Genomic DNA, 14,248 nt, shown 5'->3' with positions numbered 1-14,248 from the left:
CCCAGGGTCCTGGGATCGAGTCCCGCATCCAGCTCCCCGCTCCATGGGAAGCCTGCCACTCCCTCTCCCTCTCCCCCTGCTTGTGTTTCCTCTCTCGCTGTCACTCTGTCAAATAAATAAATAAAATCTTTAAAAAAAAAAAGTGACTGAGGGGAGAAAAGGACACACACAAGCCTGCAGCTGGAACAGCAAGGAAGGCACCGATGGCCTGGCTCACAGGCTCCCTGCTCTCTGGCTGGCAACCTGGGTGGCGCTGGCCTTCGGATGACAAAGGGACCAGGAGATCTCCATCGCCACAGCCCCTGAGAACTTTCGCCAACAGCTGTACCAGTACTGAGGAACAGATCCCCAACACAATCTAAAGGGCAGGAGTACAGCTGAAGTGTTTGGATCCCAGTGCTATAACCTTAAAATAAACATTAACATTCTCATCTATATCCAGCTTATGTTTTCTGATATCTATATCTGACGTTGTTTTAACTGGTATTTAAGGAGAGCTTAGTACCAATCCTTCCTGTCTCTGAAGTTGTTGTTTTTTTTTTTTCTTTGACATTCCAGAGCCCTCTGTTTCTTATATCATTTCTTCCTCTGGTCTCAAACTGTGAGACAATAAAGTGTGTCGTTAGACCACATACATCTTAAGAAAGGAATTATTCTAAAAAAAAAAAGAATTATTCTATAAAACATAGTCTCCCCCCCCCTCAACCCCAGAGCACTACAAACTAACTGGGAAATAAAAAAGGAAAATACATGAAAGGCTAGAGAATGATAAAACTAAGTGCTGAGACCACTGTCAAGCCAGCTTGAGAAGGAGAGGAGGCAAGTCTTAGCTGTGAAAACAGAGTCCTTGGCTACCCAGAGAGAGACGGGGAAGATGTTCCCAAGACCAAGAAAGCCACCAAGGAGGAAATGTGCCACCACCAATAATCCTTCTAGCATATCTACCCCCACAGGCCCAAATGTTGCTAAGAAGGCAGGAGGCAGTTAAGGCAAAAGATGCTGGCTAGGTCACTGGCTCCAGTCTAGTTAATCACTAGAGGCTTTAAGAATAGCATTATAGATGTAGGACTCAGATACTTCAAAGAGAAACCTAAGCCCTTGATGAAGCAGCACTAAATAAGCAGCCGTAAAAGAAACTAACAAACAACATTGGGGCCTAGATTTGTATAAAAAGAAAAATAAAGAAAAAGAGCCTTTCCTGAAAGAGAGTTGACAGCTAAGTGCAAATGGCCTCAAGGGTACCTTTCATTCGCTTTCTGGCCATTTGTACATGATCTTATGCACACGGTAAAGAAAGCAAATTTACCACATCATCTTCACCCCATGGGGTACCATCTGCTCCTTTCAAAAATCACTTTTTCCCCTGTCCTCACCAAGAACCAATATTTTACATGTTTAACGATCAGCAGACACTTATTCTTAAAACAATTTTGTTAAAAAAAAAAAGAACGGGGGTCGAAAAATCATATCCCCAAGAACCCCATTTCATGGAAAGGGGTAACAATGGAAAGAGTACATCTTCTACTGAGATCTGCCAACATGTTTTGGACATACTGGGGTGGGGGGAAACATTCATAAAATTGGGCTGTCTCTGCCATAAATCACTCCAATAGAATTCCTTCTGAATTATTCTCTCTCTATCTAAATGGAGATCAAAGGTCCACTGGCTATCCCCCACTGAAATAATCTACAGGTTCCAGTGGAGTTATCTGCAGGCAAATGATCAAGCTATTAACACTTGCCAGACCAGTGAGACTATAAAGTTGACTGTGGTTAAGGTGAAGGGAGCTTTGAAGTACACAGCTTTCTTTCAAGTTATCCAGATCCCCATGTAAGAATACTCATCCCAAGGAGATCACACCTTTAGGTTATCAGACGGAAAATCTCTTGTCAGCATCAACCAGCCTAGGACATCTTAAAAGAAAATGCATTATCAAATCCATTCTCAAAGACTCTCCATTCTTCGGCTTTGTAGAAATGCCAATCCAATGATGTATGAAAGTCTTCATTTAGCAGAGATTTGGGGTAAAAAAAAAAAAAAAAAAGACAACCCAAAAGAAGGGACTTGACCAGTTCTGAAGAACAGTTTGCTTCCCACTGGGATAGAAATAAGGTGATACAAGAAAAGATGAAGGAAATATTTAAAATAAGAGAGAGGAAAACACGGGAGAGGGGAGACAGAAAGGACAAAAAAATAGGTAAAGAACATAAATCATTGTTACTAAATTCACCTTCGTAACAGCATTGTCCTTAACACGCAATATACATGAAAACAGGAGGAAGTTAATGCCACAGAAATAAATATACATGTTAAGTAGAGCTGAAGTTGCAAAAAGCAAGATCACTAAATGTTAACATAGGTAAAAATTCCACTTTCTTCAAACCTAGATGGTCTTCAAACATTCTGAACATTCTCAGTGAAACCGGATCTGTTATTTACCCCTGGTAGACTGCTGATCTCCCCCAATATCACAAACAAAACAGAACCATTCGGTTTTCTGAGGTAGGCAGTGCCCTTTTTTTTTTTTTTTTTAAGTGGGATTAGGAAAACAATAATGACTCGAGGACCAAAACTCCCTGCCGTCATTAGAAAAAGATGAGGGGACAGGCTGCATTAATGTGTAGCCCACAACGAAATTTACATCAAACGTGCCTGTGAACAGGTACTATGCATGTGAAATTAAACAATGGATATTGGGAAAACTACTAGTAATTTTCATAGAAGAATTGAACTGGATTGAGTATCTAGAGTCATGGGTTAGTGCAAATTACTTGTAATGGATGCATTTTTACAACGTACAGAGGTCTGACAACTTGAACTTTGATACATCTGAGCAATATCTAAATAGCCCTTCGAACAGATTTTGATTTAACAAGATAATACCTGATATCCAGGTTCTTCTGTATCCATCAAGACATTCAACCTTACGCATTAGCAATCCATCTCTCATCTGTCCCTCCTCACCTCCAAGAGCCAGTCATTCAAGACTTTATTAAAGTGCCTACTACCCACAAGGCACTTTTTCATTTCCCTTTGCAAAAGGTACCTTGCTCTCTAGAATCTGGGATGCTGACCTTTTTTCTTTCGAACAGTTGCATCATCTTTCATTTGAGAAGTTCACTCACATACCCTTGATCTAAAGTTGCTCATGATGTAGTTACATGTACGTGGGGTTTTTTAAAGATTTTATTTATTTATTTGACAGAGAGAGAGACAGTGAGAGAGGGAACACAAGCCGGGGGAGTGGGAGAGGGAGAAGCAGGCCTCCCTCTGAGCAGGGAGCCCGATGCGGGGCTCGATCCCAGGACCCTGGGATCATGACCTGAGCCAAAGGCAGACGCTTAACGACCAAGCCACCCAGGCGCTCCAATATATGTGTTTTGGATTAAAGTGAATTAAAATTAAGTTAAAATAAATTTAGAATGAAAATCAGTTTTGTTCTGAAGCTTTTCGGGTTTGTCTTTTCCACACAATTTCAGAATGCCGTCCATAAAACTGGTGATACACAGCAGGGCTGAAGGCCTAGCCTCTACAGGTCTCTTCCTAGACCTAACAGGGCATGCTATAAATTGTCTTCAGTGTAAAAATGCCTTTTAAAGAAAAATTTAGAGAATGCAAAAAAGGAGACCAAATGTGAAAATAATGATCTTCTCACACTGAAAAACAGCCAATGTTGACATTTGGGTGTGAGACTTTCCAGGATTTTTCTACACACAGGTTTAGATTTATTTATTTTCACTCAGTTGTACTATATATACACAGCTGTGTATCCTTTGAAAACTACAAACTCTAATGACTTTATAACATTCTATCGAATGGACATATCACGGTTTATATAACCATGCACTCCTCTATTATTAAATATTTTGTTGTTTCCAGTTTTTTTGTTATCAGAAAACACCTCTGTTCATAAAGCTTTCTTTTTTTCTGTATTCAGGATGGCTTTCATAGAACAAAGTCCCAGAAGTGGAACTATTGGATTTAACCATGAATATTTCCAGGCCTTGAATAATACATATTGCCAAAATGCTGCTCCAAAAGGGTTGTACCAGAAATGCATGAGGGTGTCCACTTGACTAAATCCTCACTGGCAATGGATATTATACTTTTTAGATACTCTTTTCTAATCTGTGTGTTAAAAAATGTTATCTCATTGTTTTCATTTGCATGTCCTTGATAACCGGTCCCTGAACTTGAACTCATTTTTTTAAATGCTCCTTCTAGAGAGAATGCTTTTTAAGATTTATGTTAAAGCAGACACATAAATCCAGTATCGGGTCCTAGCAAAGGCCAAAAGAACATGAGGAAAAAAAGACCCATTCTAAAGCTTTTAGGAACTTTTTAAGTTCCTTTTCTGTCCTTTTATTTAATGACTACAGATGCCAAGCGCTACAGTTTTTCATCAGTTTTCCCCAAGGCCCTCACATGTGAAAATTCTACTCACTCATTCTCTAAACATTGCTGAGGACCCACCCGTCTCAAGCACAGTACTAGGGCCCCACAGATATCTTGTCCCGAGCCTAAGGAGGAAGACGGGGGGGGGGGGGGGGGGTTGTCCAGAGTGTGAGAATACATAACAAGGGAACCTAACCAAGACTTGAAGGGTCTAAACTGAGGCCTAGGGGCACCCGGCTGGCTCAGTAGGTAGAGCATGCAACTCTTAACCTCTGGGTCATGAGTTCAAGCCCCACATTGGGCAGGGAGCCTACTTTAAAAAAAAATAAAATAAAAAATAAAATAAACGGAGGCCTGAAGTAAAAGCTAAATCTCCTCGGTTCTTTCTTTCAACCATTTCTCATGTGACATCATTTCAGATCCATCCTGGTCACTATCTTCTGGATATACTCAACTTTGTCAATGTTCATAAAATGTGGTGACTATACTTAAAACATAATACTCCAGATGTGGTCTGATCAGCACACATGCTTCTAATACAGCCTAAAATTGTTTTGCTTAAAAAAAAAAATAAGCTACACCACATTGTTGGCTCATATTAAACTTGTGATCAACTAAATCCCCAAGAACTTTTTACATAAACGGCTGCCAAGTCACATCTCTCATATCCTGTACATATGCAATTTTTTAAACCTAAATTCAAGACTTTACATCTATCACTGTTAAATTTCATCTTGTAGGTTTTGACCTAGAGTTCCTACAAGTTGAGGTCATTTTAAATCTGGATTCTGTCATCCTGTATATTAAGCCACGCCACCCAGCTCTAGATCATCTGCAAAGTAGAAAGCCTGTCTTTGTGATCAATTATGATCAAGAATCTGCTGCTTTGGGGCAGGGGCCACGACCTGGACAACCCTGTTTTCCTCACAGTGCTAAGTAGGGAGCCTTTTACATCGTAGGCGCTCAGTACTTGTTCAATGAATGAATGCCCAGGTAGAGCCGAAAAGCCGTTCCCTGGCCCTTAACTTAAAACATCTTCCTCCAAGATGATACCGCATCAGTTGCTCAACCAGCTGTGAATTTGCCTAATGACTAGTTATGCAGTCAAATTTCACAATCTTATGCACAAGGATTTTACAGAAAGACTCTCAAATGTTTTGCTAAGAACCAGACATCCTATATTTATATTTGACATTCTGGCGCGGTTGCTCTGATGCAGGCATTGTGATTGCAGCCATGAGAAACACGGACCACTGGAGGCTGTTGATCACTTACCTCCCTGACGCTTCTTCCTCTGTCCTTACCCAGATTCTAGGGAATAGCCCCTTGCCATTGTCTTCAGTATGCACATCTGAATATGTGTCCCTTTATTGCATTATAGTCTTCATCGTTCAGGGTAAATCTTTAAAAATAATTTTATGCTAAATACTGCGTGGAGAAAGTGAAAATTTCATCCATTTATAATCAGGAAAAAAAAAACCCCAGACATACTCTTCACTTTGTTAGATTTTGAAAGAGGACAAACCTTGAAAGAGCCTACCAGTCTTATTCCCTCAAAACGTGATATTGACACCTTTATGCTTTTGAAAATAGCGAAAACCTATTACTTTTCCACAGTGTATTACATGGAGTATTAAGGAGACAACTGAGTCACGGACTCAAGGATTCCCAGTGGAGCCTGCACCTGGGACGATGGGACCATACTGTGATCCAAATATCCTTCCCTACTCCATTCCTGCCCCTTTGAAAGTTTGGAATCAGAGATTTTAAGAAACAAACTAGTCAAGAAATAAAAGAATTCTCAGAGAATGAACAGATAATGTGCCCAGAATGATTAATGGCTTTTAAAGATGAGCCAGTGTGGAGAACACATGATGGCAATGTGGGCTTTGCCTGCCAGATGGTGCCTGACCCCCCATCCCATCCCTCATCCCTTCTCTGAGCTTCACCCTATCCATGATGTCCATTCCACCCTTGAGCCCCCACTCCCACCTCATCCCCGATCTCCACCTTCAAGGCTGAGGAATGAAGTGAAGCAGAGGGATGGGGTGAGGCTGTCTGGTTTGCATATTAATTGATAATAAAAAAAAAGTAGCTGAATGTTTTATTAGTCTGTTTGCAGGGCATTGCAGAAGTTCCCTCCCCTCATGTCAAAATGGCCCTCATCAAAAAGTTCCCAGCATCAAAATAGCTGATCAATGCAAGCATGTCAAAATGTCACATAACCACCTATATGACAGAATGAAAAAAGTATCTAGGAATTAGAAGACTTGAGTAGTAGCTCCAACTTCTACCGATTGTCTGGCAAACCTTGGGAAATTCTATTTCTAATCTGACCCCATCTTCCTTGCCACTGGAAAGTTTATAGTACCTGATCTTCACAGTTGCTTCTCCAACTATGCCTCTCAGACTACTTGCTACTGTTGTCTGTTTCATCTGTCATTGCCTTGCCTTTCGGCATCTCTGGGTTAAGGACCATGTCTCACACTTCCACAGAAGACATCACACAATCTGAGCACATAGTAGGTACTTAGGACCATTTCTTGATTGAATTGATTCCCCATGTGCTAGACTGGCTGTAATTAGACTTCTATTCAGTAACTTTACTCAGAGGGGCATATAGGATGTCACAGGTCACCTTGGCTGCTAGGCAGACTCTAACCAGCATCAGGCCAAAGTCTTCACTTGTAGGGCATAAGAATTGCAGGGAGAGCCCAAGAACATATCGAGCCTCCCAGGGAATCTGATGCAGGTCCTCCGTGGCCCACTGTGACCAGATGGGAGTGATGCTTCCCAGTGACCTTTTCAACTTTACCTCCTCCCCACTGCCCTCGACCTTAATTGGCGTGTGCTAAGTTAAAGGTGAAAAATGCTCTCTATATTATAGTTCAAGAAGAAAAAAAAAAGTAGCCTGGTGAGACACTGTTAATATTTTACCTTTCGGAATAAAGTTTTTTTCCTAAAACATAAGCATTTCCGTGGTTTTTTTTTCAAATTAGATTCTACCCCCATCAAACTTTTCTTTATGCTAACCACCATAGGGAACATGTCTTAAAAACTCAGAACTATTTAATATTCATTTTGCCAAAGGAACAAATTCATTCTACAAATCTTAATTTAACCCCAAGTACATGCTAGGCACTGTGTTAGCTGCGGACAAAGCACATATGTACGCGGTGCATGTAGGACATATTTACACATTTGCTCAACCAGATACAGGTAAAAATCCTGGAAAACACACCAGCTTTCTATCTTCTTTTCTTGCCAGTGATTAAATACCCAGCTCTTCCGATTTAAAAAAATATTCTAATTTCCTTATTAAGAAGATAATTCATGGACATCTGGGTGGCTCAGTCAGTTAAGCATGTGCCTCAACTCAGGTCATGATCCCAGGGTCCTGGGACTGAGTCCCTCATCTGGCTCCTTGCTCAGAAGGGAGCCTGCTTCTTCCTCTGTCTGCCGCTCCCCCTGCTTGTGCTCTCTTGCTCTCGTTCTCTCTGATAAATAAATAAATAAATAAATAAATAAATAAATAAATAAATAAATAAAATAAAATCTTTTTTTAAAAAAAGAAGATAATTCACCAAAGGCTAATCTGAATATGTTTATCCTTCAACACCATGCTGCCATCCTAGTCAAGTCTGACTGAAGAGCGGTGTCACCACAATTCTGGGCTCCCATGCTTTCCTAAGAGAAGAAAGTGAAGTACTGAACAGATAACCAAAATCTCTCAATGGGTCTATACTCTCTTTTAGCCTCACTTCACAAGACAGCATATACCTGAACTTCTGACCTTTTGTACTGCTCCCATTGAAAATGATGGCAGCTATGGCAGATTACTGCCTTTGAAAAATGAAATGGTCACAAAGATGCTAGCAGAGTAAAAACAGCCCAAGGAAAGCATTTGGTTTGGCACGTGCAGAATCCTCAATGAGATGTTAGTGCCTGGTGGTTCCGTTCCCGGCCTTCAAAAAGACGCAGAGTTTCCTCGATTCTCTGATTCTTAAGGAGTATCAGGTTTAAAATGTTTTGCATTAAGCAAATGAGCCACACAGAGAAGAAAGCTGACCCTCACCAAGGGGCATTTGGGCCTTCCCTAAAAGTCTGTGGAAGTGGTTTCAAACCCATTGTCTCAACACATTGGTATGTCCAGATCAGCTGTGAATATGTGCTTTCCATCAGCTGTTAGGAATACTGAACTACCAACATTTGTAAGTAATTTTCTTTAAAAAAAATAGTGAATTGAAAGTTGCCCTGATACTATAGAAATACCATTGCTAAATCATTCACATTCCAATAGGCTTTCAGGTCCTAGAGACAGGAAAGGGGCGGGATTACCGTCGTGCACTGGAAACTGCACAGGACCTCCGCTAGCCCCGCCCATGGGAGGGACCCTCTTGGGAAGGGTGTTTCCTTGAGGATTGGCGAATACACCGTGAGCGCTTCCAATCAAGCTTAAGTCTGGGCAACCCAGAGCGCGCAGTGTGAGAAAGTTATCAGCCTTAGGTCTCATCATGGTTGGTCCGTAGGATAGCTTGAACTTCAGTTTTCAAGACACTGAGTTCGTCATGAGTTGGGCTTGGGGGATGTTGAAAGGGTTGGTTTTATCGGGGAGGGAGGGCATTATTCCAAAGCAACTACCTGTCTGATTTTCAACTCTCTCAGGCTGCAAGTGATATAACAGGAAGTGGGAGAGTGACATTACCTTAAAGGGAGAAGGAGTTTGGTGTTCGGAGCCAGAGAAGAAGATATTCTCTGCTGAGTTTTGGTTGATGGTTAGAGATCTGAATGGAAAAATATAACCGTGTGTAACTTATCTGAGCTGGTTTCCTCTTACCTAAAATGGGCTTAAGACTCTCTGCCTTGAAGAGTGTTGTAAGAATTGGAGATGATGTACATTAAGTACATGGCACAATGCCTGACTCCACAAGACCATTTTAATGATCATCAGTCCATAAGAAATACAGGACTGGGGCATGGGTAAGGAGTCAGACCTGCAGAGTTAATTACATGGAGGTGGTTAAGTGGAAGCCATGCCAATAAATGAAGAGAGGAGAGTACTAAAGACCTCCCTTTGGAGAACAGTCACATTTGGCTGGAAGAGGAAAATCTGCCATCAAAAAAGGAGAGAAGGAATGTCCAGACAGGTAGGAGGGAAACAGATATATGTAGTGTCACAAGCCAAGCAAAGAGAGATGTTCAAAGGTGAGAAAGAAAAATAAGCCCTGATGAATTCAGCAAAAAGTCAGTTGCTGGTAATCTGCAGGGGAGCAATTTTAGCAAAGAGGCAGTGGCAGAAGCCAGATTACAAGGTGTTTCAGAATGAGTGGTAAAGAAATGGAGCCAGCAGATGTAAACCACTCACTTGAGAAGAGAAAGTCAATAATATCTCAGTCTGACAGCTGGACTTGGTCCAGACATGCAAGAACAGACTTTAGCTGTAAAGACTTAAATGTGGGATTTTAATATGGAATTTCTGATGGCTGCAGGTATAGAGGGGCCTCCCAAGGGAAAAATACATTCCTCCTAAAACTAAATATGGCTTTCATAAACTCAACAAAGAGAGGCCAACCTTGCTTGTTTCTTAAATCTCCATGGCTTCAAGATAATGCCACTCAATTCAAGGGACCGAAGGGGGGGGAACAGAATGAAAAATTTAAGAATGTACAAAGATTGGTGAAGAGCCTTCTCTGTTTGGTGGCCTCCCTACAGAGCTTTTGTTCTCAAAATTCCCAGACTCTCCAAGAGTCTTAAAGGAGCGTAACCCAATCAAGCCGCCTCAGGTTAAAGGGGGGGGGGGGGGAAGAAAGCTTGCCTATTAACTCCAAACCAATCACCTCCTGCTTCCCTTGTATTACACAAAGTCCCTATCTTCAGTGCGTAAATAAATAACCCCCCAAGAAGCAGAATAGTTTTCTGAAAAAAAGCTGGTGGGGTCCACAAAGCTGATTAGGGCTTGTTTATTTGAAAGTTTCAAATAAAAGGCATTTCAACTGGTCAGGAATGTTTGAGGACTATTAAGATGTGACAGGATTCACTAGGGTAAACATGTCCTGCCTCAGGCTTCTTGGAGCCTCTAATCCCTATAACAAGCAAGGTCCTAAATAAGAGAAATAATAATACTAGCTACATTGTTGAGCAAGCATGTACCATGTGCCCTTTATGTGCATTGTCTCATTTAATCCTCACAAAAGCCCTGGGAGGTTAGATATTATTAGCCCCAGGGATGCAGAGCCCCTGGGCTAACCCTGGCGCCAAAGGACCTCCCAGGTTTTGCTAGCATAAATGCTCTGTACCTATATCCTGGCCATCAACTTGTATTTTCTTGTCCCAGAACTGCTTTGACTGCTTGGTTTTCAACCAGTTAAAAATAAATAAACTTCCCTATATTTGTCCCCACTCTATCTCACGTCATGCAGGCTTTGGAAATAGACACAAGTTCAAATCCTGGCTCTGTCCGGTCCAAGCTGTGCTGTCTTAGGCAAAATGGCTTCCTCAAAAGGTCAATAATGGCAGCTTCCATCATTGTTGTAAAGACTGAGATACTAGTACAGAGCCTAGCACATAGTAAATAATAAAAAAAATGTTACTTTTTAAAAATGTGAGCATTGAGTAATGGTTTGATGTTTCCCTCACTCAAGTGAGATTTCTTTTTTTATAGTAAATATATGTATTGCTGTAAAATCTTTGAAAAATCCAGAAAAATGTAAAGAGAAATAAAATGAGCTGTTATCCTACCACCCAAAAAAATCCCCAGATATTGTAGCATAGATGTATACATGGTTTTTTAATCAAACTGGGGAAATATATATATATATATATATATATATAGTTTCATATCCTATTACTTATAAAATTTTAACATATCATGATTGTTTTTTCATATCATGAAATATTCTTTAAAAACATCATTGTTAGTGGCTTTATAATATTCTAGTCTATGGATGTACCAAACTGATTTAACAGACACAACACTGATTTAACAGCAACAACTGCCTTTTAACCAGTCTTCAGTAGCCCAACCCAGAGGACTCGTCCAGTGAAAATTCCAGGGAAAAGAGAGTTTCTGTTTCCCTTAAATTACACCTTCTGATTGGCCATCATCCTTCTAGCTGCCTCTGTGGGGGGTTATTGGCTTTAGTGTTGCCTGTTGATGTCTAAGCAGAAACTGTGAAAGTTAGACTTTTGGGCTGATGTCCTAAGAAACCACCAGCTTGAAAAGAAGTAGGTAACATTATGTACATTCAACCATAGCTACCTAATAATGAAATGCATATCGGCATATTTTAACAAGCCACATTACCATGCATTTTATGACATCAGGGGAGTATTCTTGAACCAGAGGACTGGTTCTCATTAAGATATCCAAGATGGATTTGTTAAATGTATTATGCTACACCCAGACAACAGAATATTGCCGAACCACTAAAATCATGTTGACATCTATGTAATAACACGGGAAAATGTTCACAAAATATTGCTAGGTTGTTTAAAAAGCAGGGTATAAAATGGTGTGTATATTATAAGCCTCGTTTAAAATGTGTGTGTGTGTGTGTGTGTGTGTGTGTGTGTATCTATAGTCTATTAAAAAGTCTATTAACCAAGCTGTTAAGAGTGGTTATCTCTGGGTCCTAGTATCATGAGTGAATTATTTTCTTCTCTATCTTCTCTGTATTTTTGAAAGTTAATAGGTATGATGCCAATAAATGATTCTTAATTAAAAAAAAAAAAACAGCCAGAACTGTTCATTCACCTACCTTCTAAACCCCTCTTATGGTGTGTGCTACCATTCCCTATGTAATCTGGCTTCTCAAGACTTCATTGTATCACAGTAATTACTTCATCTCCCCGAGCCACTGTCCTCATCTCTAAAATAGGGAATAATACTGCCTACCTTACAAGGTGGCTGTGAGTTTTAATGAGACAGTGCAGGTGCAGGCGCCTGTTCCCATGCCTGGTGCACAGGAAGCCAGTTAAACCTGCTCTAATACCTTTCTCAGCAAGACAGAAAGTGCAAAGCAACTCTCGTTTTAATTATTCAGTTCCTCCTCTGTATTTCTCTATTCATTTGGTGAGTTCTCATGTGTTCAGACTGTAGTCTGAGAGAGAAGACACAAATAGGAGGGATGCCAGTGAGTGGAAATACCTGGGACAATGGGGGCAGGCAAATCACAGGAGCACGGTCTTTGCATCGTGTACAAACCAGAGATGCTGGATCACAAGCTGAATCTAAATTAATACCGGGGGACACCCCTGCCTGCCCTGTGATCACGACTTAAACCCAAAAAGGAAGAAAAGCTCAAATTTAAATCTCCCATTTAAAGGGTCCATTGGGGTGCCTGGGTGGCTCAGTCAATTAAGCATCTGCCTTTGGCTGGGGTCATGATCCTGGGGTCCTGGGATCAAGCCCTGCATCAGGCTCCCCACTCCCTCTCCCTCTGCTGCTCCCCCTTGCTTGTGCGCTTGCACTCTCGCTCACTCTCTCTGTCTCTCAAATAAATAAATAAATAAATAAATAATAAATAAAATCTTTAAAAAAATAATAAAGGGTGCAGCGTTAATGCAGCCATAGTTGCCAGAGGCACACATGTGACTGAAGCTTGGGGGTGGGGGTCAGGAGATGTGTTTATAAGTGTGATGAATAGTCCTGAGGGAGGGTTAAAGGAAACCCTTGTTGAGTTCATAACAGAAGAAAAGGGCTATATGGTCAATGTTAATTATGTTCTTGTGTGCTATATGATCTTATGAAAGCAGATCTGTCCTCGACTGTGCTAATAAGCACCTAAAACTAAGGATCTGTCATGTGCATTTTATTACTGCCATTGGTTTTTCCAAAAGCAGTGTCATATTTGTCCCGGAGAAGAAAAGGGAAGGCATTTCCAAGTGCAAGTGTAACAATAGTAATAATGAGTAATAATAATATAAATAAATAAAATAAAAATAATAAAGCTTCCAACCCTTCCTCTTCCTTTTCCCCCACCCCTCTCTCAAATACAGCTGGTTTATCATTCTGTAACTCACAATTTCCAAAAAATAAACTGAAAAATGTGACGGTATTAAATATGAATAACCATCTGCTCCATCTCTTTGAGGAGAGCTGGAGCTCCAAACTCCAAATATAGCACACCAAAAAAGCCCGCCCTCTGGCATACTTAAGCCAAGGGTTCTTTCAGCCTACACACGCAAAACTTTAAAATGGTAGGTGAAAAAGTGAGCTCTTCAGTCAAAATTCTCACTTTTTAATGTCCGCAATTTTATCTAACATTCAGAATTGCATCCGGGGTTAGAAATTGTACACTTGGTATGTCTTTTAAAAAAAATAGAAATCAAAAAACTGCTCGAAGTCTCAAAACATCAGACAACGTGATTGGTTTTATTCCTTTATGATTCTACCTGAACAGGAGAGGAATGAATGGGCTTCAGAAAGCTCTTATTTCTCCAGCAGCTTTCGTGCAGAATCATATACTTTCATAATGAAATGTAAGATTATAAATCGCCAAATTGATTTTGCATCAGTGGTAAAAAGTCATAAGTGACTAAGTGTCCTAAGGTGACCTACTATGTTATAGAAAATGTGAAACCATAGTATACTGACAGTTTCATTGGTTTAGCAAGAGTTCATATCACTTGGCTGAAATGCATCATTGGTCTTTTTGTCATTACATCTTATTGCAGCTTTAAAAATAAAGTAGATGACAATCTTGTCAAATGTTGCCTTTACTGAATCAGGTTCCTGTCCTTGACTTTATTGCGATGCCTACCTTTCCAAAGCAATGTTTATAAACTGCTTCTGCCTTTTAATATATTTTGAATAGTGAAATTTATCTCCCAACTTGATCCTTTCGAGCCAGG

General features: G+C 40.5%; 1 protein-coding gene across 4 annotated transcripts in view; it reads right to left on the bottom strand.

Annotated features, from left to right (window-relative positions):
• GPC3 (glypican 3) overlaps nt 1-14,248 on the bottom strand; it is a 402,420-nt gene that overhangs the window by 326,168 nt on the left and 62,004 nt on the right. The window lies entirely within an intron of this gene.

The sequence above is a fragment of the Eumetopias jubatus genome, unplaced genomic scaffold, assembly GCF_037043125.1.
Source record: "Eumetopias jubatus isolate StellerSeaLion01/CBP00866 unplaced genomic scaffold, mEumJub1_p1.0 scaffold_11, whole genome shotgun sequence".
Lineage (NCBI taxonomy): Eukaryota > Metazoa > Chordata > Mammalia > Carnivora > Otariidae > Eumetopias > Eumetopias jubatus.
The sequence above is the reverse complement of the archived record's forward strand: the minus strand, read 5'-3'. Positions and strand labels throughout refer to the sequence as shown.